Raw genomic sequence first — 27,875 nt, 5'->3', positions numbered from 1 at the left:
AAAAATAACTGAACCCAAATGGAAGTGGTACTATAAAATCCTATGTCCTGGAAGACAGACTCAAAGGTTGAACCCTCAACAGGACCTTAGAAGGAGTACCTGAATTGAATGGCCCTGGAGAGGGTGTGATGAAGCCTAACCTTAAATTTCTTCTGTTACTTTTCCTTCCTTCCTTCCTTCCTTCCTTCCTTCCTTCCTTCCTTCCTTCCTTCCTTCCTTCCTTCCTTCCTTCTTTCCTTCCTTCTTTCCTTCTTTCTTTCTTTCTTTCTTTCTTTCTTTCTTTCTTTCTTTCTTTCTTTCTTTCTTTCTTTCTTTCTTTCTTTCTATTATTTACTTTCTTTTTCTTTTCCCTTGGCCCTGGCCTGTAACACCCAAACGAGCTGTTGATCAGAGAGACCTATAAGGTTTCACAAAACATGTCAGACTTCTGTCAGAGCACTTGATTACTTACCAAAGGTTAACTGTAAGACCCTACTGCTGAAGACACCATCTATTGTGGGGTGTAGAACATGGAGAAACCTGGCTGGAATCTGGAAGAGAGACAGTCTTGAGACAGTTATCACCTCTAGTGCTAGAAGGTACTACATGAGCTACTGGGGGAAAATGGCCAACACCTTTCCACACAACTAGAGGTTTAAGCTACTCAGAAGCAAAGAACATGATGTGATGCTCACACAAGTGCAATAGTGGCACACAGTCATGATGGGTAATAACTGCTCTTGGATTGACTAACAGATCCACTCAGCAAAAGGAGCCCATATCTGGAACTTGGAAACAAGTCAGAATCATATCCAGATAATGAGTTTGCTTTCCAATGTCAAGATCCCACTAATCTTGGGCTACAAAAGGACCTACACCCTTAAATTTTCTGTAACTTAATAATGGTTATCCCATTTAGTCTATGCTGACTTCACTCTTCATTGGAGAATCTGCTTTTCTTTTTCAGATGGAAGTGGTACCTGAGGAGAGAAATGACCCATCACACTTCACCAGGGCCCCAGCTGAAACCACAGAAGAATTGGGGAAATGAACAAGAGTGCTACTTTCTTGGTTAAGCTGATATCAGCACAAGGGTGAAGGAAATAAACACTGAGGACACTCAACACCTACCAAACCAGTGATCGAGAGGCTCCTAGGAGTCAGTCACTGAAGTAGACTTAAAACGAATCCAACATTATGGAAAAGGGGGTGGAAATATTGCTAGGGGCACAAGTTGGGATGTTATGTACAGCGACATTGCCTCTTCCCCATAACTGAGAGCTGCCCCACAATGCATGTAGGGATGAGAGAAAGGATGATACCAATATGTGCTGTTTACATACTATGCAAAACTAATAAAAACATAAATTAAATAATAGATAAACCTACTGAGGGACTTTAACTAGAATTTTTGGTTATTACTCATAGTTAAAAAAAAAAAAACAAACATGTGACATTTGGCTTTCTGGGCCTGGGTTACTTCACTTAGTATAATTCTTTCCAGATCCATAAATTTCCCTATAAATTTCATTTTTATTTACCACTGAATAGAACTCCATTGTATAAATGTGTCACATCTTTATTATCCATTCAACTGCTGAGTGACATCTAAGCTGGTTCCATTTCCTAGCTATTGGGAATACAACATCAATAAACATTGTTGTGCAAGTATCTTTAAGGTAGTGAGAAGAGTCATTAGGATACATTCCCACCAACAGTGTAAAAAGGTTACCCTCATGTTTTCTCTCATATGTGGATTTTAGCTACAAATGTGTAGACTTGTGTGTGAGCTAGAACCCAAAATCAGTAGCAGAGACCAGTAAGATTGGAAAAGGCTATAAGGGACGGAGGAGAGGGAAGGACTTAAGTGGATGGTATTGTATATATGTAAGTAGAAGAACAGCTTACAGGGAGTGGAATGGCCTCAGTGAGGCCAGGGGAAGAGACTTAGTAAAAGAAGGGTGAGGGGAGCGTCAATCACAATTCAAGATATTCTGAATAAGATATATGAAAGCCTACTTTTTTGGATAGTGGCACATCCAGAAGCCATAGATTATTACTAGAAAATTTTCAGTGCAGGGATTGATATCTCCCAGTGAGTTATTGGCCAGGGATGTCCTGTTGCTTCTAAAACATTACAGACTATTGCCAAAGCCCTTGGTTTCCCATGAGAAACACATGGTAAGACCCTATTGCTGAAGACTTCACATGCCTGGGCAGCAAGATCACTAAGAAATAAAGCTGGGGCTGAGCTTAAAACTATCCCCCTTTAGACAAGTCAACTGAAAGCTGGAAAAATCTGTACTGCACGCAGCCCTATGGGAGACTGAAGTCATCATTGATGAAAACAGTGGACACTGGAAGCCTCCAGTTTGGCCAACCAGGCCAAATGACTGAATGAGTGTAATAGTGGCATGTCTGTTCTAGGGGAAACCAACTGATCTCTAATTGGACCGGAGATCCACTCCATGGGTGGGAATACATGCCTACTACTGAAATCCTAATCAAAAGTATAGGGCAGGAGAGGTTATGAGCCTTAGGGGTATAAAGCCTACTCTTGTCTGGTTAAATGCGTATATTATGCTCACCAAACTTCCCAGTAATGAACTTAATGTTCATATTCATATATTAATGCTACTCTCACTTTTGATTAAAGAAACTTCCCTTTTCAGATGGTGGTGACCACTGGGATGACCCAAAAGGCAACATAGTACTGAGAAGAAGTGACAGAGAAGTGTCCAGTACTGAAACATTTGTATCATACCCTCCGAGGCTCAGGGTACATTGTGGAAGAGGTGGCAGAAAGAATGTAAGAGCCAAAGAAAGGGTATGACTCCTTACAATGCAACTGTCCAGACAGAAATTGACCTTGATACCCACGACCTTGCACTGCCTAGAAATACCTTCACAAGACCCTCATAATAGGAAAAAAAAATGGTAACATCAAAATAAAGGAAAGACTAATGGAGAGACTAATGGAGAACTGAGTTGTGAAGGGGAAAGTGGGGAAGGAGAGGGAATTATCATGGTTTATTGTATATAAGTACAGAAGTTGTCAACAAGAAGTATACATTACAAAATAAATAAAAAAAGAAGACAGAAATTAATGAATGGACATGTTTTAAAAACATCATTGATTAATGAAGCATATTTTTAGACACAAGTGGGGAGGGAAGAGGAAATTTCTGTATTAACCTACCTTTTCCATAATGGAAAAGATGGAAGAGGGAAGGAAGCTAGGAAGTATGTAAGTAAATTATCAGAACTGCAATTAATCTATGGCAGGGAGGCAGGACTTTTCTTGTAACAAGGCTTCAGACTACCCCCCACCCCCAGCATGGTATTTCTTCAAGAAATTTTAATTCATTTAGACTCCCGTTTTCAAGAACATTAAGTAAAACTTCTGGAATAAAAATCCCCCACAAATTCCATTTCTCATTCCCTTGGTGAGGGTGGCTGCTTTTAAATTCTAAATTGGGTTGTAGTAAAAGAAGAAAAGCTAAAAGATCTTAAAGAAAAAAGAGTGCATTTTAGCAGGAATAGGATCAGTTGTCTGCTGAGGACTGCTCTCTTCTCCTGACCAGGAAGTTTCTCCTGCATCCCTTGAAGAACAGGAACACTTGTCACTACATGCCGAAGGTATATGATCCACCAGCCCAACACTGTTGAGGAACTTCTATTAGGGCATTAGTCCCACTCATAAAGGAGTTGCTACTTCAGTCTAATCTCCTGTTAGAGCACTTCACCTCTTGATATCACCACCATTATTAATCCCTGCATATTGGACAGAATATCTTCAAACAACAGTGTGTGCATATGTTTAGAATGGGTATCTAAAATGTGTGACATTTTTAAATAGGGATTAGGATATAACTAAAATATAAATTTTAAAATGTAGCCAACATAGTCAGTATTGACTTGCATTTGAATAGGGAGTATTGCAAAGAAAGTAGAATGTGTCAGTGATTGCAATGTTGTCCTATGGTACTTACTGCTTAAGGACATTCAGTGTATTACTGTAGTAATTCCTAACCTTTAATATTTAAAATCCTAAGTGCAAACATTGAGTGATATTAATGTGGACTCTTGCTTCTGTCATGACTCATCTCTGATAAATTAAGCATAATTAAAATACTATTCTTCAATTTATTAAACTTTCTGCACTTATTTTCACTCTAGATTATTTAATATAATCTTATGAAAGAATAAATGAAAAGTTAACTTGAAGTGCTTTTCCCAAGTTTTAATGGACAATGATAAAGGGAATTTGGGGATACTTTGTAATTTACTCTATTGACTTCACAATCCATTTTTAGCTGTTCATACTATGAAAACAGCAGGATTACAGATTGACTGCATTATTTTTTCATTTTTATAGTATGCAAGTATATTTTGTAAAACACTTCATTATCATTGCTGTTTGTATTTCTCAGTCATCTGAGAGATAAATCTTAGAAAATTTTGACAGTATTTTAAAGCTGAAAAAAGGAACATCATATCATATTGATAGCAAAAACTTGACTGTTGTCCCCATATTTCCCTTGGTCACTATGCATCACAATGGAAGAAAAAGGCTACCTTTTACTAGGTGTTATTTAGTTTTCATTGCTATCCATTCTTCCTCTTGTTCCCCTTTAGAAAATCACCCTATCCTCATTTTAGTATGTGTATTTGAGGTGAAATTAATCCCTACTGCTGTTTCCAAGAGGGCATATCACCAAGACCTGAACAGTCCAAGCACCACAGCCTATAGAATGGGCATGAAGCTAGTCAGAGGTAGTTACAGGATTTTTCCTTAAGACGTGATGGAGCATTTCCTTCCCTTTCTTTTAGGAGGCTGGTTAAATTGCATGTGGTCTTTGAGACTGGGATGCTTAATCTATGTCATTAATTTGAAAGGATTTAGAATAACCATAGAAACAAATCTCTGAGCATGCCTCTGATCACATGAGGGAGGGATTCTGTAGATCAGGTTAGATAAAATTAGAAGAAGCCTTCCATGGGCAGGGGTCACATATTGGTCAAATGGAGCATTTCAGTGAGTATCTTCTGAATGGACTGTAAATTGGATGACTGATTCCAAAAGACACAGACTCTTTCAGTCCTCATTTGGATGAGGTTGGGTTCTGGAGTCGGACTTAGGGATTCTGACAGAGGGCAAAGCCATTTAGGTGATTTGAAGTTGTCAGAAGCAGAATATCTACTGATCACCTTTCAGGATTTAATCCTGTTGTTATTCTGTCATTCCAATACAATCAGACTAGGAGACTGTAACAGCCTGCTCCAGTGCTGGCTCTTTTCATCTGAAGAGTGGAAGAAGTAGAGGAAGAAATACAAAGCTCAATATAAACAATAAAATTAGAAAACAATGGAAAACACCTCCTTTCTATCTATGTGGCTAGGAAAGCATAGAGAGGGACATGGTCAGCAGTCTTGGGAGCAAAGGTTAAAGCAAGGAAGCATGATTTGTGGCAAATTACGCAACAGGTCAGCGATTTGGATCTCATTTGCATTCCATAATGATCATAAGCATTCTTTAGCAAGCTCAGTGTCTTTTCCTGGCAGTGTAGAAAATAAAACCCTTGCTATACTCAGCTAGAAATTTATATTGGGTTGCTGTTAAATCCTTTAAATTTTTCACTGGATATTTTTATCTTCCCTGTTGGTCAATTTTTATTCTATTTATGTTTAAATCTCTGCCTCTCTTATTGGAAAGCATGGCTTACTTTGGAAGGGAACTCTACTTCTTAGGAAAGTGTCTGGAATATATTATTATATGTATGTATATGGCACATGTGTATGGGTACATGTGTGTTCATATGTGAGTAAGTGTACATATATGTGGGAAGAGCATGAATGTATGTGTGTATGTATGTGGAGGCTGTAAGTCAATATTGAGTGACATCTTCATTCTGCTCCTTCTTCTTTGAGACAGGGTCTCCCTGAACCTGGAGCTTTCAAAATCAACTCTAGTAGCTGCCAGTAAGCCTCCAGAGAGCCTCCTGTGTTGCGTCCCCAGTGCTGGGATTATAAGTGTGCATCCCCATTTTGGTGCTGGGGATCTGAACTCAGGCCCTTATGATTGTTCATTAAGCACTTTAGCTACTGAGCCATCTCCCTGGTCCCCAACTCAACTCTATGCTTTGAAAAATAAAGCATTTGTTTGAAGTTCTCTCTGAAAAATCTATGTTTTTTTTTTGAGGCAAGCCCAACAGAGTGGACTTTTTCTATAAGATAAAGAGGGAGAAAATTGGCACACCACTGTAGTCAAACTCACGACACGTGTGCCACCTTGTACACATGTGTAACCTTGCATGCTTGTGTCACCTTGTGCATCTGGCTTATGTGGGATCTGAAGAGTTGAACATGGGTTCTTAGGCTGCACAGGCAAGCCCCTTAACTGCTAAACCATCTCTCCAGCTCAAAAACTCATCTTTTAACTGTCTTCTGGAAGGTGCATTAAGGAGATTTAGTTGCTACATGCATGACATGTGAAGCCACAGGCCTGACCCTCCATCAGTGCTGTAAAAAGTTGACTGAACTGGACATGATATAATTTTATCATAATCCTCTCCCATTACCTTCTTTAGTCCCCTGTCTCCCAATCCCTTTCAGTGAACACCTTCTTCCTTCTTTTTTTTTTTTTTTTTTTGTCCTTTCAATTTACCAAGCAGATGGTTTTATAGTAAGGCAGGGCCTCGGGAATTCCTTTAAAGAATTATAGTGATATTCTTCAACTAATTGTTCTCTTTGACTGAAAGGAGAGAAGGTATGTGAATAGAAAGATGTTGTGGTTTTCAGGATTGGACTGAGCAGTTTGGTGTGAACCATGTCAAACTTTGGACACTTCTCATGGTATCCCAAAGTTGAAGCAAACCATGATGGTTACACATTTGTTTGACTTTCAAGTAGAATAGGATTGTGATGAAGAAAGTAACTAAAAGTATCCCAGACTTGCCCTTCATAAAAGTTTGAAATCCTGGCCTCTGTGTATTAACTGTTTCATTTCTTCTTTGTTCTTTGAAGTAATTAACTTTGCAGGTGTTTCTACATGCAGATTTCCAAGTGATATTTAGAGGAGAGTTGTCAAATGGTCAGTTGTGCCATGGTGGATAAATTGTGGTGAGGGGTAATAAAGCATTTTAAGAAATTTAAACATAGTCTGAAATGAGAATCAATAGTTCTTGAGTATAAAGCAAAAACAAAAGCAGACACATGCTACAGACCAAAAATTCATGGCAAATAATACTGAAAATAACATATACCATAAGTATATATTTTTAAAAGAAATTTTAATCAGAAAATAAGAAACCATGAAGGAATAAAAATATGGGTGTAACACAACAATTTTATCTAAATGTTCTTGTCTAAGTTTGTATAAATAAGATAAGTGAATCTTAGGAAAATGAATGAGCAAATAAATGACTCACATTTATATAGAAAACACTGAATGAATAACTATAGTGGTGGGCTGCAGGCAGCGAATTGAAAAATAATTAGGAAATAGATGATTCAAGCATCATGAAGAAAGATATAGTCATTAGCTCCAGTAATTCTTTAACTGTCAGTGTTTTTTTAACTGTGTAAGAAAGGATGATATAGAAGAATATTGCAGAAAAACATAAAAACTTTAAATTTTTTATGAAAAATAAATGACAGAAGTAATATAAATATATCAGACAGATTATAGTTATGCACATGCAAATTATTCCACAGAGGCCTAGGGAAAAATCTTATAGAAATATTAATGATTTTAGGACAAGTAATGAAAGTAAGAGCAGAAGAGTATAAGAAAAATCCAGTGAGAAGGTGAGGAAAACCAGTAACATGATCAGCAAGGTAGAATGGTCAGAAATTGTCTATTGTAATTAATTGGTGACCTAAGGCTTGTAGGCAGGTACTTTTTTTCCTTGAGGCATTTCTGGTACTGGATGTGAACTGGTTGATGGCCCAACCATACAGTTCTCCCAGTGAAGAATGGAAACCAGTAGACAAAAGAGCAACCCTCTGCCTTCTAACTGAGAACAATATGCAAGTGGGAAAACTAAAGATCCCTATGGACAGCTGGTCTACCACATACAACATAGTGAGTTCTGAGGCTGTGCTGAGAAAGGCAGGTGGTAGGAGGTGTAATAGCTAATCAAAGGGCTTCAGCAAACCAAAATAAATGTCCTGTGATCTTGGGATGCATAAAAGATAAGATTAACCTGAAGAACCAAAAGGTTTTCTACAAGTCATTCAAAGTGAACTACACTAAATAATAATACTTCAACTAATATGAGATGCATATAACACTTAGAAAAGAAAATAGAAAGTGTATATTAGACAAGATAAGTTGAAGGACAGTGATTCAAGTTTTCAATTTAAGAGGAAAAAAAATAGTGAATTACACTTGAAGAAAATGGAAGGAACAAATTCAGATAATGCAGAGGGCTTTACTACTATAGTAGTCTTAATACAAACCTGCCAAGGCTTCAGGAATATTGCAGATGAGAGTAGAAAGATTGTTAGAGCCACAGGGTGGGAAGGAGTATCCTTTAGCATTGCCCCTGCCCCCGAGAGTGACTGGTGCATCCATGACCTCCCAGGGAGCTCTGTTAATTCCACTGAGGAGGACCCTCAGTAGACAGGGTGCAGGGAAGAGAGGATATAAGAGTATAACCTAATGGGAACATGACCAGCACCCAATATGGTCATAAAATACAATTCATAATCAATAAAAAGAAGATTCAGTGGGGGGGATTGGGAGCAGAAACAGGGAGAGTTGTGGGAAGGGATTATGATCATCTAATATTGCTTATATTTATGAAGGTTGTCAATAAAAAGTTTAAAAAACAAAATAGAAAAAAACATAAGGGAAGAAATAGATATTAATAAATTAGAAATTATAAGTAAAATAAAAAAGTAAAAATATGATTTTCTATGAACTTTGAAAAACAATAAATATAAGCTAGACTTAATTCAAAAGGCAAAAGTTGCCTATGTAAATATCAATCAATATCTTTCAGACAAAAAATTAATGTTTAAAAATGGAATATTATAAATAAAATTGATGAGTTTATTAGAAAATATTTTTCCAAATTTATACATAAAAGAAATATTAATGTATACTTCAAATAGACTGCTATGTGTTTTATTTTACATTTAGTGATATCAATAATTTATATAATAGATTTTATATGAAACATTTATATAAGTTAATTATGATATTTAATAAGATATGTGTGGTTACATAAATTTATGCAAAGGATTGTAAAAGAAGGATTATTTTCCAATTTATTTTATGAAGCCAATTCATTAGTAAACAGGTAAGAGGGACATGACAAGGCTGTTGTATTCATGAACTCATAGCAGATGTGGTTACCTGCACCAACACCTACACAAATAGTGCCAATCACTATCCCTTCATGGATGAGGAGGAGCTTGTAAGTCATTAGCCATTTCTGAGGCACTATTGGTAGTAAATGTTTCATGTGGGAGGAGTGATATTCTCAAGTGATGTACCTACTACTATGTGTGAAGAACAAGAAGGAGTTTAGCAGGAGTGGGGTGAGAATAAAATTGAGCCAAGGATGAATTCTATATAATTAATAACTATATACATATGTGAATATGAAATTGTTGAAGAATAAATAAAAAGTGCTATATAAAAAACAAGAAAGAAAAATCATACCTCAACATTTTTTTATTATCAAAAATTTCCAAGGTAGTATTATACCAATTGAACCCAGGTGGTATGTAAATAATAACATAGTTTAATTTGTCTTAGGGTATAAAGTCAAATTATCTTTTAATAAACCATAAAATTAATCACATGAAGAGAAAAGGAATGTAATATATGTGATTAGTTACTTGATACCATATAACACTGATTTTAAATTTGTCAGCAAGTTAGCAATATACAAGAACTTCCTCAGCTTGGTATAAATTAGAACCACCTCAAACAAAACAAAGACAAAATAAATGAGCTCACATCATACTGATCAGTGTGTGTTTCTTTGAAAGTAGGAAGAAGATAGGAGGTAATGAAGATGTGCTTCAGCCACAGTCTTATTTGACAATGAACATACTGCTGCAGTGGCTGCAAAGCAAACAAGCACATTGAATCTAGAGCTAAAATTACAAAAATTCAAAATTCACAGCAGAAATGATTTTTATTTTGAGAACCCAGAATATCCCATAAATAATTGAAGGGTCAATTTAACAACATTATTTTATACAAGACAACTATAAATTATCTATTTTATTTTTGAAACTGAAAATTAAAAATCATGTTTAAAATATTTTTTGTGTAGCATACAAAATCATCAGTATACAAATTTATCTCATGATAGAGGTAATGATAAGTGAGCAATACTCATTTTACTTTAGTGAGATGTTCTCCAAACAATATGTAGGCTCATTTTAATCCTGTTCAATATAGTGCAAATTATTCTCTGCAGAAATTGGAAAGCACATTTTATACAATTTCAGTAACATATATTGAGACTGAAGAGATTGAAATAAACACAGCAATACTAAAAAGGATATGTTTGGAAATTCATTACTGCATATCAAGTCATTATAAAGTAAAGAACTTAAGATAATGGGCTATTGTTGTAAGAGCAGAGCTTTTCTAAGGAAATAGAGTAAATGGAAATCACAGGCTAATCATAAGACAAGTTAGAAGCACATTCATAGCAGTTGACTAGTTCAATATTCACAATGGCAAAAAAGGATGAATCTTTGAATCATGTCAAACTGAAAAAATAATTTTGAGATAGATTATATATACAAATAAACTTTTAGAAGAGGGGCTAGAGAGCTGGCTTAGCAGTTAAGGTACTTGCCTGAGAAGCTTAAGGACCCATGTTCAATTGCCTAGGACCCATGTAAGCCAGATGCATAAGGTGGCACATGCATCTGGAGTTCATTTGCAGTGGCTGGAGATCCTGGCAATCCGTTCTCTGTATCTGATTCTTTTTTTCTTTTTAAATTAATTAATTAATTTATTTATTTATGAGAGAGAAAGAGGCAGAGAGACAGCAAATAACCATCTCTCCAGCCCCATAAAGCATGATTTTTAAATAAAATATGATACATTCAACTAGAAATTACTCTGAATGGTGATGCAACCATTAAAGGTTTGAAGCTGGTCAGATAAACTCAAAACCTGGTTGTTTATTTCAAACTATCTAAGCTCATGATGGAATGTTGTGAACTATAGGCTGTGAAGTCTCAGCCTATGCTGAAGGGAGAAAGCTTGGGAACTAGAGTGCAGGTGTGAGGATTAAATGCATGGGCCATGTAAGGGTTTGCAGAGGCTGAGACAGCTATTAACAGACATGATGTCTCACCGAGATTTCTGTCTTTGACATTTATATTTGTCTGGAAATGCTCCATGGTTGCAGCCATTGGGACTGGATTTCATCACACCAGAGCCGTGGATGGGTCGCAGGTTCTTCACTCCTTGGCCGTTTTAACAGTACTGTTTGAGTTGGGAATAGTGTCAAGTCTCACTCAATGAACTTATTGAAGGTCTGGCTTACAAAGCTTATAATAGTTTTGAAGCAGTTCCATGACCACAGCCCATGTGAGAGCATCAGGGCTGGGATACAGTTTTTTGTTCAGCAGTGTGTGATTCGGTGAGGATTGTCAGGAAACTGTAATGCAACACGTGAACTTTGGTAAAGGCATTGTCAGTTTCGATGCAAATGATGAGGGGCAAGGCGTCCTATTTGGAAGTCAAATAGGGGTTTCTGGAAGGGGTTCCCCATGAGCCATAAGTCTAAGAAGAAAGATAAGTCAGAATCGACAGCATACATAGGAAGCAGATTGTTGGAAACACTGAAACCAACACAATGATGGGAATCCATGACTTTTCACGTGGCAAACATGGAAATGTTCCCCAATTAAGTTATTTTCAGTAAATTGAACAACGACCTGCTGCATGCAGAATGAGAAAGAAATTACAGGGAAAAAATGATAAATGGAGACCCACACTGGCAGAGATGAGCCCCTTTCGTCTGGGAACATGCATTAAATCAGAGGTGAAAAGAAAAGAAATAGGGTTCATAGGTTTTCTAAGTTTATACTACTGATATATTTGGCAATATTAGGCCAGGACCATAAGCATATACCTAGTGTAAATATGATTTAGTTAGGATGGTTTTAGATCAGTTTTTGAATCAGATATCCCACATGAACTCATTTGTTCTGAATGTTTAGTCCCAAGGTGATGGCAGTTTGGATGGTGGTGCCTTGCTGGAGGAGATATGTTGTTGGGGGTGGGCTTAATGGTGATAAATCCAGCTCTTCCTTTCCAGAATTTGGCTCACTCTCTTGCTGATTTCTGTAATGTATTGTGACAGAAGGGATGTCCAGCCTCTGCTCATGTCATGCATTCCCCTGTCATCATGAAGTTTCCCCTAGAGACTGTAAGTCAAAACCAGCTGCATTTGGTCAAGTGTTTTGTCAACAATGTGAAGTGAGTACATTATTCAGGGTTCTCAAGAGGAACAGAACCAGTCAAATGAATATATGTGCATATGCTAAAAGGGATCTATGAGATTAACCTACTGAACATAGGCTGGGCTATCTGAGAATAACTGTCTTCAAGCTGGAGATGCAGTACCTATATTTGGCCACTCAGTTCAGGTTACTGGATTTTCATCAGTCCCAATAATCTGGTGCTGAAGGCCTGGAGGCTTTCTGCAAAGCTGTTGGTCTTCAGTCTACAATGGAAATCTACAGAAGCTGGGTTCTTATGCCCTGAGGATGGCAGTAATGGAACAGGAAGAAGCATGTACCAACAAAGACCAAGAACAGCTAGCACCTTTTTATATAGGCTGCCACTGATAGGGCTGTTCACTCTGTAAGAAGGTCCCCTTGTTTCCTCAGTAATTTCTTCGCTAAAAGGCCCTCACAGAGGCCTGCTTCTGACTTAATTCCTGATCTGATGCAAGTGTGGTCCTGTGTGAGTGGGGCAAAAAAACCTCCTACTTCATGTCATAGTAGATCCAACCAATATCTGCCCTGGCTGCTTCAGAGATACACTTTCAATTGCTAATTACAAAGCATAAAATAATATAGGTAATTATTTCTACCCTATAAGCAGCTGGGATATGAGGAATTGTATCTTTTGTAGAAATGACTAAATTTTAATTAAAGAACTTCCCCATCAAATTTAAAGATTATTTGATCTAGATATTTGAAGTATTTGCTGATATAAGTAACAAGAGATTTTGAAATGTTGCATAGAAATATATGTTTTTCAAGGATCTTAGTTCCCAGAAATATTGATGATCTCATAAAAAAACCTGGACTTGTTAGGTATAGTCAAAGAAATTTGTCTTTGTAGATCTGGACTTGAAAGAAGATACTCCTCTTACTGTCCTGGATACTTTAGAAGATATATTAACATATACAAGTCTTCAAGCCTAAAATTGTAAAAGGTACACAATTATATATTAAAAATCATCATAAGATACAAATAGTATCTTAGCTACCATGTTCTTAACTCTGCTAATATGTGTCAATCACACATTTATTTTTATTTATTTATTTGTTTGAGACAGTAAGAGGGAGAGAGATGGGGAGGGGAGCTGGAGAATGGGTGTTCCAGGGCCTGTAGCCACTGCAAACAAACTCCATACGGCATAAACCTATGTCACCTTATGCATCTGGCTTACATGGTTACTGGGGAATCAGATCTGGGTCCTTAGGCTTTGCAGGCAAGCATCTTAACTTCTAAGCCATCTCTCTAGCCCCAATCTCACATTTTTGAATGTACTAACTATAGTAGCACTCTCTATCTGTCTGTCTATCTGTCTATCTATCTATCTATCTATCTATCTATCTATCTATCTATCCATCCATCCATCCAATCCATCTATGAGTACCAGGGCCTCCAGCCACTGGAAATGAACTCCAGATGCATGCACAATCTTGTGCATCTGGCTAATGTGGGTCTTGGAGAATCAAACCTGGGTCCTTTGGTTTTGCAGGCAAATGCCTTAACTGCTAAACCATCCCTTCAGACCAAGTAAACTCTATCTTAATAAGTTATCAGAAACACTGGTGTTGTCCCAAGGTTGAATGCCTCTATTCTTTCTAATCCCTAGTTGACTAAACATGAGAAATTCTTCTTGCTTCCTATAAAACATGCAGAATCTGATTAAGCTTTGAGGAGGGACTCAGTAACCAGAACATCTGATTCCAGAAAATCCCATACCATAGTTTCTGTACAAACACAGTTGCTGGCATCCCAGGGCCAGTGGGACACCAGTGTCACACATTCCATGTTGCAGTCCTGTCAGCCACAGATATGGACTTTACTGGGCTAGTCACTTCCACCTTGTTCTCTGGTGCAACACTGGCTGTGCTAACTCAAGGGCTGTAGAGCCACAGTCACTAGAATTTCTATTTTTTTTTTCTTTTCTTTTATAGTTTGGGATACTAAACACACAGTCTCATAATATGCTAGAGAAGTACTCTGCCAATAAGCTAATCCCTATTCTAATATTCCATTTTATGGTTATGTCACCTTTTATTCATCCATTCATTAGTAGATGAATATCTGGTTATTTTACATTTTGATTATGATGAAGAAGATTGATATGAACATGATTTGTGTTAAGACTTTGCAAAGACATGTGTTTTTTTTTTTTCCCTTAGTTATGCACCAAGGAGTGGTATTTCTGGGTCATATGATGAATATAGCTTTAATGATTTAACCAACTTCCAGACAGTTTTCCAATATAGATGTATCATTTTATATTCCCATCAGCAATGTATAAGGGTTTTGAATTTCCCACATCTTGTCAATGTTCACTGTTATAAGATATTTTTCTTATAGGCTTTATGTGAGCATAAGCCATGGACCTCATTGCGGTTGGCATTTCTATTACACTAATACTAAGTATGTTAAGCACTTTTTCATGCATTTATTGAACACTTTTTACATTCTTTGGAGAAATATTTATTCTGAACTTTGGCCCATTTTTAAAAATTCATTTTTATTTGTTTATTAATTTGAGAGAAAGAGAGAGAGAGAGAGAAAGGCAGGGGGAGAGAAAGAGAATGGGTATGCCAAGGCCTCCAACTGCTGCAAATGAATTGATGTGTGCACCCCCTTGTGTATCTGCCTTACATAGGTACTAGAAGAGCTAACTTGGTTCCTTTGGCTTTGTAGGCAAACACCTTAACTGCTAAGCTATCTCTGTAGCCCTTTGGCCCAATTTTAATGAGTGTGTCTCTCTTTGTTAAATTCTAATCTATATTTTAAATTCAAGTCCTTGGTACAGAGAAGATTTGTAAAAATTCCCTCTCATTCTGTGGCTTATCATTTAAATTTCTTGATGGTATTTTTATATTTAAAACTTTTGCAGATGTAGAATTTTTCTATATCTTATTTTATCCTTTGTACTTTTAACTAATCCAAGGTCATGAAGATTTACACCTATGTTTCTTTCTGACCGTCTGTAGTTTTAGCCTCCACCTGACGAGACTTAATCTATTTTGAGTTACATTTTAAATATTATGCAGTAGAGGTCTGGCTTCATCCTTTTGTATATTGATATACAGTTTTCTAAGAACATATTTGTTATAAAATATATTTCACTTATTGTATTAATTATAATTTTGGTAAGTCTTGCAATAAACAAGTGGAAACCTTTCTATTTTGTTCTTCCTTTCCAATATTTGTTATTCATAGGCTTTTGTATTTTGATTCTGCAAAAAAAATAAAATCAATTAAGATATACTAGGTACTCCATTGAGTGTATACATCAACTTGAGGCATAATGCCGTCTTAGAGACACTGTGTTCTGATCCACGAAAGAAAGGCATCTTTCTGTTTATTTAGATCTCTATCTTTCAGCAATTATTTTTATTTTACAATATATAAGCTTGGAACTATTTTGTCAACTCCCTCCCTAAAATTTATTTGTGGATGCTGTTATAAATATGTGTCTCCTCATTTTATTTTTGCATAATATTACTATGAATTAATATTTCTGATTTGTTTATAGATTTTTTGTTGTGAAGCCTTGTTCACCAATGCTAGTTAGTATACATTCATAGGTAGTATCCTCTCCTGAGATTTTTATTGAACCTTAAAGAATAGGTAGGATTGGGGTATCAAAAAATTTACTGTTTAATGAGATTTAAAAAATAAAATTTACTATGCTTAATTGGATTTAAAAAAATGTAGACTTTTTCAAGTCAACAGCTGTCAACCCACACACAATTTATATCCCCCCCTTTTCTTTTGTTTTTGTTGTGTTTTGAGACAGAGTACCTTATAGGCTAGGGTGGCTTCAAACTCCCTGTGTAGCTGAGGATGGTTTTCAACTCCTCATCAGTGTGTTTCTACCTCCTAAGTGCTGAAATTATAGGTTTGTATCATCACTCCCTATTAACAAATTCTTTGTGGCTGAAAATTTCTTCGGAGGGCTTGATCCCCATGGAGATCACAACACATTTAAAAGCATTTTTAGGGCTGGAGAGTTGGCTTAGCGGTTAAGCACTTGCCTGTGAAGCCTAAGGACCCCGGTTCGAGGCTCGATTCCCAAGGACCCACATTAGCCAGATGCACAAGGGGGCGCACGCATCTGGAGTTCGTTTGCAGTGGCTGGAAGCCTTGGCACGCCCACTCTCTCTTGTTCTCTGCCTCTTTCTCTTTCTCTCTGTCACTCTCAAATAAAAATAATAATAAAGGCATGTGCCACCAGGCCTGGCCAAATTTATTTTTAAAAATTATTTTTATTTATTTGACAAAGAGAAAGGTAAAGAATGAGAAAGGAAAGAAAGAGAGTTGGGGTCATGAGGACCTCCTGCTGCTGAAAATGAATTCCAGACATACACACTATTTCTGGATCTGGCTTTACATGGATATTGGGGAATTGAACCCCAGGCCATCAGGCTTTTCAAGCAAGTGCCTTTAACTGTTGAATAATCTCTCCAGCCTCACAACACGCTTTTAATGTCATCACTGGCAGCAAGGACAAACCACATGTCATAAAAAGCATATTCACCTTTGAAGATGGCTTGTATCAGAGTCAAATTTTTTCAGCAATTGATTGAGCCTTCAACTATAAAAGAGTTATGGTAAACATGTTATTTGTCATATATGTTCTATGGAGGATTCACAGTGTTTTAATTACCCACTTCTGGGTGGTTGTGCATTTATTATGATAACCTGGTAATAACTCCTAACTCTGTCTACACAGTAAGTAGGAAGGCAAACATGATCATGTAGAGTCTCGGTATCATCAGGGAGGTCAATTAACATGGAGTTGAGAAGTCATTTGGATCTGTGGACTCCAATATTGAGTGAACCCTTAACAAGTGATGAAGCCTACAATCTGTCATTCTTATTTCTGGAGCTCAAATTTCTGTTTAGTAAAATAAAGTATATTTAGTAGCATTGATGCTTTTCAGTGACATATTTGTCTTTACTTTTCTCTTTGGTAAGGCAGACTCCTTTCCTCTAACAGATAAATCCTAGAAGACCCTGACAGTCTAGCTGAAGCTTGGACTATTGATGTACAATTCTTTACTGTATTCTCTGTGATAAAGCAACTAGACTCATAAGCCCTGTTTTTGCTTCTATCATGCCATTAGCATCCTCAAGAGTAGGTGTGGGAGAGAAACTTCAGGGAGAAAATTTATTTATCTGGTCCAAAGATATTTATAATTGATTTGTTTCTCATTTCATACCTTATTATAGAATAATGTTTCAGGGATATAATCTGGTCCTTCTCTGAATTTTATTTTAGCTGTGTCTTCATGGACTTCTTTCAGGTTTCCCATTTGTTATATATTTGGTTAAGATATTTTTCCTGTTCTATTAGATCCTGTATACTGGTGATCATTTCTGTTACTGTGCAAAATAGACAGTATTCAGGCCAGCCACTGAGTCTAGAAGGCACTCTAGCTATTGCCTGCCCACACTGTCTACTTTGTTCTGAGAGAAAAATATCCTGCTTTCAAGGCTCAGCTACATTACCTTTCAATAACTTAAGCCAGTTTGTAACATGGGAGTGTGTTTCTTGAGTGCCAAACCAAGAGGTGTTCTGTTCCCATTAGCCTTGGCTCAAAAACCATGGTTTAGCTTTGGACCCATATGAGCCACTGAAAAGCTTCATAATTCTGTGAGTATTCATCATAACTTCTTCCAAGAAGACTTAAATAATATTGTTGGTGAGTTTATTTTTATTGAATTATTAGTATTTCTTTTATACGACATTTTCTTTATTAGTTTTTTTTAGATTAGCATACAAAGCAATGTGTTTCATATGGCATTTTCATACCTATATGTTATTAAATATTTTCTCATTTATTCCCCATACCCACTGCCCTTGAGGGTCTGGGTCTGTGTCTGGCTCCCTTCCTTCCATCAGATAGGTCTTATTTCTGTTTTCATGTCCATGTTCATAAATATTTTAATTTCCTCTTTTCCTACTTATTTAACGTGGCTTCTTCCCCTTCCTTGACTCCTTGTGTTGTAAACACACACACACACACACACACACACACACACACACACAAATTTCTTTACCTATTCATCTACTGATAGGCACCTCACCTGGCTCCATTTCCTGGCTCCTGAGAATGGCACAGTGATAAACATGGATATGCAAGCATCTCTATGGTATTGTATTAATCAGGCTTGTCCAGAGGGACAGAAAGGCTAGAATTGCTTACAGGATATAATATGGGCAATCCAATTGTTTTCTGCAGGCTTGAGCATTGAGGAACCTGTTAGCTTCCTTAGTCCACAAGGCTGGCTGCCTCAACAATCTTAACCTGGCACTGAAGGCCTGAGGATTTCCCGAGAGTCACTGGTCTTCAGTCCACATTGGAAAGCTGATGAAACTCAGCCTCAATGTCCACAAGGCTAACTGATAGGTGCACCAACAAGTGAATAGGGAGGGCAGACTGGTTAAAAGTTTGTACCAGAGAGTAGCATGGGCAGCAGGGTGAAAAGAAAGCTATGTTATTTTGGAGATAGGCCACCACCGGAATGGTCTCCACTCAGGAGGAAGGACTTCCATCCTTAGTTACATTCTCTGGAATCAACCTCACAGAACCACCCAAAAGTTTATCTACTGCTTGTTTCCTAATCTGTTGAAGTTGAAAACAGATCCAAACCATCACAGTTATTTTGATTCACAGTCCTTCGAGTGTGTACTCAGGAGTAGTATGGATGGATCATAAGGTGTTTCTACTTTTAGTTTTATGAAAAGACTCTACAATATTTTCATAGTATCTGTACCAGCTTATACTCTCACCTGTAGTCAATAAAGATTTCTCTTTTCTCATATCTTCACCAGCATGTGTTGTCATTCATCTTCTTGAAATGGTCATTCAGACTGGGTGTCAAATCAGTTAATATAATTTTCATTTCCCTGATGGTTAAGGATGTTTAAAATTTTTCATGTATTTATTGGCCTTTTTTATTTCTTCTTCACAGAACTACCTAGGTAGTTTATGAGCTCATTTATTGATTGGCTGAAATGTGTTGGGGTGTTTATTTTTAAAGTCCTTTATATATTCTAACTATTGATCCCATTTGTTATATATTTGTTTAAGATATTTTTCCTTTTCTCCTAGATCCTGTGTGCTGGTGATCATTTCTGCTACTGTGCAAAATAGGCAGTATACCTTGATGTTAAACATTCTCTGATAAAATTACCATGTTTTATATATTTCATCTCTAAATCCTCTATTCACAGCTGATATCAGGAAGCAGAACTGGAAATTTGTCCATACTTCTTCCTATATACTTGTGAGGAGAAGAATAATGAGTGTTAAATGGAGAAACACATTTGGGACACCACTGAGCAAACTTCTAATCATTATCCCTTAACTGCCATCCAAAATGATTGCAGTAATAGTGAACATGAGTTACAAAGAGTTTTCATATTTGGGATTGATACTATCTGTGATGACCTTGCCAATACTCCTTTCCACAGTGGATGAGATGATCAGGGTCTGTCTGACATATCCACCATTAATAAGTATTCATAGTTAAAATATGGAAATATATGAACCTTAGTGCTTTTATTTATGATGATATTATGAAAAGCATATGATAATACACATTTAATTTTAACCATCATATGGCCATGAAACATAATTTGCAGCATCAATATTTTTCATGTTGATGGGTGTTTGTAACACAAAACTGGACCCAAATGGCAATGGTACCATAAAATTCTCTCTCTCTCCCTCTTCTCTCTATCTCTTTTATAGTACCTATTTTTTTTCTTTCTTCATTTTCCTTGGCACTGGTTTGTAACTCCCAGTACCAGCATGTGAATAACATCCCCAATGAGTATTGATCAGAGAGACTTACAAGGTTTCCCAAAAGAAAACAGATTTCCATCAGAGTACTTGATGACCCACCAAAGGTTAGTGGTCAGACCCTACTGCTGAAGACAACATATGTTCTTGGTATGGAACATGGAGTAACCTGGCTGTAATCTGGAAGACAGTTGGTACCCAGAGAGTTAGCTTATGTAGCACCAGAAGGTGCTACATGAGTGAATGGGGAAAATGACCAACATCTATCCAAGCAACTTGTGGTCCAAGCTACTCAGCAGCAAACAATCTGATGTGATGCTCACACAAGTGCAATAGTGGCACACAGCCATGGTAGGTAACCAATTGCTTTTGATTTGGCTAATGGATGTGCTCAGTGTAACAGAACCCATAGTTGGAGCTGGGAAACAGGTCAGAACCATATCCAACAAAGGTGCCCACTCTCTGTTATCATGCCCCCACCAATTGTGGGCTACAAGAGAGCCTATATCTATTAAGTTCTGTCTAAAATAATAAAGGTTATCCCAGTTACCTGGTGCTGACTTCATTCTCTGTTGGATAATTTGCTTCTCTTTTTCAGATGGATGCAGATCCTGAAGAGAGAATCAGACCATCATACCTCAATAGGGTCCCAGATAAAACCAAGAATAATTGGGAAAATGGAAAAGAGTTTTGATTTCTTGGTGAACCTGGTACCAGCACAAGAGTGAAGGAGATAGACACAGAGAACACTCAACTCCTACCAAACCAGATATCCAGCAACACAAAGGCTCCCAAGTCCTCATCACTGAACTAGACCTAAAACCCATCAGGGCTCTGGGAAATTTGTGGAAGAGAGGGAGGAAAGATTGTTAGAGTCACATGTTGGATGCTATGCACAGAGACATTGCCTCTTCCTCATCACTGATGCCTACCCCTACAATGCATGACCCACATTCCCCAAGGAGGGGGGTCCCATCAGAGCAGGGAGGACAGGGAAGAGGCTAACGAAAATACCAATATGGCTGTATACACATCATGTATATAACTAATAAAAAATGTGGCAGGATAAAAAAATTTTCATGTTGAAAGACTTAGGTCAAAAAATATAAGAAATGTATCTCAGATCACATTAGTTGGAACATTTCTGTCTGTATTTGTCCATTGTTGTGTTCTTTCCACATGATAACATTTTGGTGGCTCATAAAAAAAATTAGACCAGATAACCTACTGTTCATATTTCATGTTATTGGACAGTGTATGTTTGAATTAGTTTGTAAGGAAATATAATTTCTATAGAAGTGAAAGGAATGTCATTTAAATTATTGAAATGTCATATTAAACACTTAAGATTTTTAATTAATATTTCTGATATTCTCATTTTCACCAGAAGAGGCCACTACAAACCAACTTAATGGATTTATTTTGAATTTGATTTTGAAAATTGTTCCGCCTTTCAAAAAACAGTGATTAGCCCTAACTGTTTACTTTCTATTTTCTTCATTTTGAAAAACATTCACTTCTTCCAGGAGAGTCAACACTCTAATTCTGCGGAAGAATCCATGGCTTTAATAAGAGATACATTCACAGCCTGGTTCTCCCACTGAGACAAAATGTTCACCATAAGTAACTTAACTTTGCTCACTTTGACAAAAAGGAAGTTATATCAATTATACCTTTAAAAGCATGAAAATGTCTGTGTCAATCTCATTAATAATCATGGAAATAAGACCGATACTACATTAATATCTTTGTATCTCACAAATTGGCCACACAATAGCATTTAATATCAGATACTGTAGTGTTTTCATGTGGATGTGGAGCAACAGCACTTTAACACAATGCCACTAAGAATGTCTGTTCAAAATAATATATAAAATTAAATTATATCATATTATACAAGTGAGTGTGTCTTTTCCTTATGGAAACATACTTTTTTCTCTAATAAGAAATGGAATTCTCATTTGGAACTCTATTTTATGTATGCTTTTTAATTATTTATACATATTTACTGGTATATATTCATTGTACACATTGAAGGTTTCCATAGAAACATTTTCTTTCAAGTAAGTACTTTGACTATATTAACTTCTTATATCTTCCAATTCCCCCTTCTATCACTTCATAATAGTCTTCTTCCTTCTCTCCAGTCTCTCTTTGGCATTCATCACATGCATGGATGCATGTATCTGCATGTAGTCTCACACAACACACACACTCACATACACATACTCAAGGTTTTATGTATTTTTGTGACATATGGGAGTTTTCACCTCTCTGTTGATACTTGGAATAAGTTCATAAAAATACTTCTTAAAGCTCAATTTTTTTAAGTATACAAGAGTATTGTTAACTTTGAATCTATTGTGTGTATTTCAAAGTGGATCCATAAATTGGTTAATATCTAATATATGCCCTTTATTACCTCTTCTATTCTACAATACTTTGTGCTCACAACTACTGAAAAATGTAAAGCTATATTCTACTTACATGTCTTTTAGGTTAAGGTTCCTGTTTTTTTTTTCATTACAAGGTGACAACAGGTGGTAAATCATAAATGTGAACATTTACCATGAAGTTGTCACATCAGTCGCTATTGCATCTGTATTAATAAATTATGTAGGGCATAATGGTGTGATTTCCTCAACAACTCATTTAAAATGGACAAGCAAGTTCTTCATTAACATAGGCAACATTAGTTTACCTTTTGGAATACATTTTGTATTTCTACTTCAGGTTTATCCATTCTCCTATAAGACACACAAAAATTTTTAAGTTGAAAATATGTTACTGATCACCCAATCATCCCTTTCTGAATTATAATCATGCATCAATTCAGGTTTAATTTCTTTACTTACCCAAAACCTCATGTGTTACTTTTCTGGGAGATTGGGCTAATTACCAATATTATCATTACTACATACTTAAATAACCTGTATACAATATAGATAAAATTTATGTTATACTATAATATATAACTATATTATATATACATTATACAATTATATTGTATATACATATAAATTATATATACATATACATACATTATTTATTTATTTAGAGAGAATGAGAAAGAGGGAGAAAAAGAGGAAGAAGAGAATGGGCATCCCAAGGCTTCTAGCTGCTGGAAACAAACTCCAGATGCATGCAGCACCTAGTACATCTTGCTTTACATGGACACTGGGGAATCAAACCAGGGTTCTTTGGTATTGCAGTAAAGCATCTTAACCACTAAGCCATCTCTACAGCATAGTGCTTATTTATTTATTTATTTTTTTGACATGGGTGCTAGGGATTAAATTCAGGTCCTCACACATGAGTACCAAGTGTGCTTGCTTAATGAGCCACCTCCCCATCCCCTTGGATATTAAGATTAATAATATCAAGCTTAACCAAAATGTTCATTTAATAAAATGAAAAACTAGTAATTTGAATATTAAATTATCCATTTTGGAGGTAAAAAGGTAATTATAAATACATGTAGCTATGTTAAAATAAAAATAACAATTGACCATAATTGGAATACTTTTGTAGTATGATTTAACAAAGTGTTTAATATAATTCAGTGAGCAATGTACTGCAAATATGGGAATCATATCATACAGAAGTTATCATTGGGAGACTTCTGGCCAAGATGGCGACTGCCTAGCTGCACTGCAGATCCCAGGGAAAGAAAGGCAAGACATTAAGGGCTCACTGGGTCTTTTAGGGGAGAGCAATCTCCAATAGATTTCCAGTGGGAGGGCACAGAGGGGGGAAAAACAGGGAATCGCTGATTCCCTCATGGGTGGGTAGCCCACCTTTCTCCCCAAGTAGCCAACATATCCACTGCACTGCCGTGTGCCACTCTATCCCTGCATGGGGAAGCTTAGACTGCTCCACCCACTGGCCCACTTACTGCCCTGGAAAACACAGGTCCAGCAGGTCCAGACATAAACAGGGAGTTGCTGATTCCCTTGCAGGTGGGTAACCCACATCTCCCCTAAAGTAGCTGCCATATCCGTGGTGGCGCCAAGTGCCAATTGATCACTTCCTGGGGAAGCTTAGACTGCTCCACCCACCCACTCACTTACTGCTCCTGCTGCCACATATTCAGTGAGTCTAGGCCCACAGCAACTGCCATGCAAGCTGAGACAGTGTCTGTTGCTTGCTCCAGCTCTGGTGCCATCCCCTACCCATCTGCCGGGCTGGCCGTCCATCATTGTCCTGTGGTGGGGGAGCATAGACTGCTTCCGGGTTGCAGTGTTCCCACACCAGAGTTTGGGCTGTTTTAGTGCTTGGTCCCTCAGTGGCCCTCCTAGCTCAAACACAGGCAGCTTTGGTGCATTACCACTTGAGAGATTGGGCAACATTGGCCAGGAAGTAGATCAGGCAACTTTGGCAAGTGAGAGCCAAAGCCCAGGCTGTTTGACAAATGCCTCAGGCTGCCTCAGATTCGCATTGTGCTTGAGCCCAGGCTTATCCACCCAGCTAAGTGCCTATACACTGTGATGGGCAGACCACAGTGCCAAAGAAATAACATGAAAAACCAAATGCAAGAAAATCCAGTTAGATCACCCAGTCCTACAATGAAGATCTCTAATCAAAACATAGAAGAGTCATTAGGATCAGAACACCAAAATGAAGCTATGAGCAATTCAACCTTGATCAAGCTACTGGTAGAACTTGAAGAAAAGCAACAAAGAACTGATAATCATGTGGATGCTGCCATCACTAAACTAGAACTAAGAGATAAGAAAATGGAAGGAGTTCAAAGAGAGTTAAGAGTTTGGAGGGAGAGTGTAAAAAAAGACCTCAGAAATCAGCTGGCCATGCCAAATAAAGACATAAAGAAATACAAGGATGAATTCCAAGAATTATCAAGAAAATCAGAAAATGATGTGAAAAGGGAGCTTGACAGATGGATGGAAATTATACATAGAAAAGTAGTAGAAAATGCAAACCTAATTGAACAAGTCCAAAACCCTCTAGAAGCTCTCAAGAATAGAGTCATCCATGTGGAGGATAGAAACTCTGCTCTGGAGGAAAAGATGGAAGATTCAGTTTGAGAGTTCAAAAACTTCAATAAGTTCAAAAGTTCCTGTGAACAGAACATGAAGGAATTGTGGGATACACTTAAACATCCTAATATCAGGATCATTGGAATACCAGAAGGAGAAGAAATATAGACCAAAGGCATGGAAAACTTATTTAACAAAATAATTGAAGAAAACTTCCCCAGTGTCTTTAAAGAAAGGCCCATCAAAATACAAGAACCCAACAGAACGCCAAACAGACTGGACCAAAGGAGAAACTCTCCAAGACATATTGTCATTTTTCTAAACATTGACACCAAAGAGAAAAATCCTAAAAGCAGCTAGGGAAAAACAACATACTACATTCAAGGGTAACCCCATCAGAATTACTTCAGACTTCTCAATGGAAACCCTGAAAGCTATAAGAGCCTGGAATGAAACACTGCAAAGTCTAATATCCTATGGCTTCCAATCGAAACTCAGCAAAATATCCCTCATAATAGATGGCAAAAGAAAAACTTTCCATGACAAAACTCAGCTTTACAGTTATAGGAACACAAAACCAAACCTCCAGAGAGTATTTTAGAAAATTTTCCAAAGAGAAGAAACAAATAATCAATCTCAAATGTCTACAAGAAGCAGATCATAATAACCAAACTCAGAGTATGCATAAAAGTCTTTGAAGTCCATGAAAACACCAACCCACATATACCTTCACAATATGGCAGGGCTCAAATCAAATCTCACAGACATTACCCTAAATATTAATGACCTTAATTCACCCATCAAAAGACACAAGCTGGGCTGGAGAGATGGCCTAGCGGTTAAGCACTTGCCTGTGAAGCCTAAGGACCCCGGTTCGAGGCTCGGTTCCCCAGGTCCCACGTTAGCCAGATGCACAAGGGGGCACACGCATCTGGAGTTCGTTTACAGAGGCTGGAAGCCCTGGCATGCCCATTCTGTCTCTCTCCCTCTATCTGTCTTTCTCTCTGTGTCGGTCACTCTCAAATAAATAAATAAATAAATAAATAAAATAAATAAATAAATAAAAATTTTTTAAAAAGACACAAGCTAACAGGAGGAATCAAAAAATTAGACCCCTCAATCTGTTGCCTTCAAGTAACACACCTCACCACTAAAGAGAGACACCTCCTCAGGGTAAAAGGATGGAAAACAATATTCCAAGCAAACAGGGAATAAGAAACAAGCAGGCGTGGATATATGAATATTGGATAAAATGGACTACAAACCAGAAATAATCAAAAGAAACAAAGAAGGCTACTTCCTTCTTATTAAGGGAACAATCTATCAAGAGGATATTACAGTCATAAATCTGTATGCACCAAACACAGGGGCACCACAGTTCATAAAACAAAACCTACTTGACAATGAAACAGAAATAACCACCAACAACATCATAACTGTGGACTTCAATATACCATTATCAGTACTAGACAGATCATCCAAACAGAAACTCAACAGGGAAGTAAGAGACCTCAACAAAACCATAGATCACTTAGACCTAATGGACATACACAGAAGTTTCCATCTAAATCCACAGATTACACATTCTTCTCACCACTTCTTGGAACATTCTCTAAAATAGACCATATACTGGGTCACAAAGACTACCTCCACATAGTTAGGAAGATTGACATAATTCCCTGCATGATATCAGATTACAATGCTTCATTGCTAGATATCAACAACAAAAGACCCACCAAGAATCTCAATGGCACCTGGAAACTGAACAGCACACTTTTAAACAATAAATGGATAGTGGATGAAAGAAAAAATGAAATTGCAAAATTTCTAGAATTTGATGACAATGAGAACACATCGTACCAAAACTTATGGGACACAATGAAGGCGGTCCTAATGGGAAAATTTATAGCATTCAATGCCTTCACAAAAAAGACAGAGTGATCCCAAATCAATAACCTAATCATCCACCTAAAGGCAGCAGAAAAGCAAGAAATACACAACCCAAAGAGCTTCAGAGGGAAAGAAATAATTAAAATCAGAGAAAAAAAAATTAATGAATTGGAAACCAAGGAAAAAATTAAGACAATTGACTAAACAAAAAGCTGGTCCCTTGAAAAAATAAACAATATTGACAAACCCTGGCCAATTTCATCAAGCAAAAAAGGAGAAGATTTAAATTAACAAAATTCAAAATGAAAAAGGAGAGATCACAATAAACATAAAAGAAATTGGGATAATCATCAGGACTTATTTCAAAACACTCTACTCCACAAAACTGGGTAATGTGGAGGAGATGGATAAATTCCTAGATGCATAACATCTATTAAAGCTAAACTCAGAGCAGATTAATCTCCTTAATGAACTCATGACACTCATGGAGATTGAAAAAGTAATTAAAAAAACTCCCCAAAAAGAAGAGTCCAGGACCAGATGTCTTCTCAGCTGAATTCTATCAAACCTTCATGGAAGAACTCAAACAAATCTTCCTCAAACTGTGCCACACAATAGGAGAACAGGGAAAGCTACCCAACTCCTTTTATGAAGCTAATATCATCCTAATTCCAAAACCAGGCAGAGATGCAACATGAAAAGAAAACTACTGGCCTATTT

Source organism: Jaculus jaculus, chromosome 5 (genome assembly GCF_020740685.1).
Source record: "Jaculus jaculus isolate mJacJac1 chromosome 5, mJacJac1.mat.Y.cur, whole genome shotgun sequence".
NCBI classification, from domain to species: Eukaryota; Metazoa; Chordata; class Mammalia; order Rodentia; family Dipodidae; genus Jaculus; species Jaculus jaculus.
Note: the sequence above shows the minus strand (reverse complement) of the source record.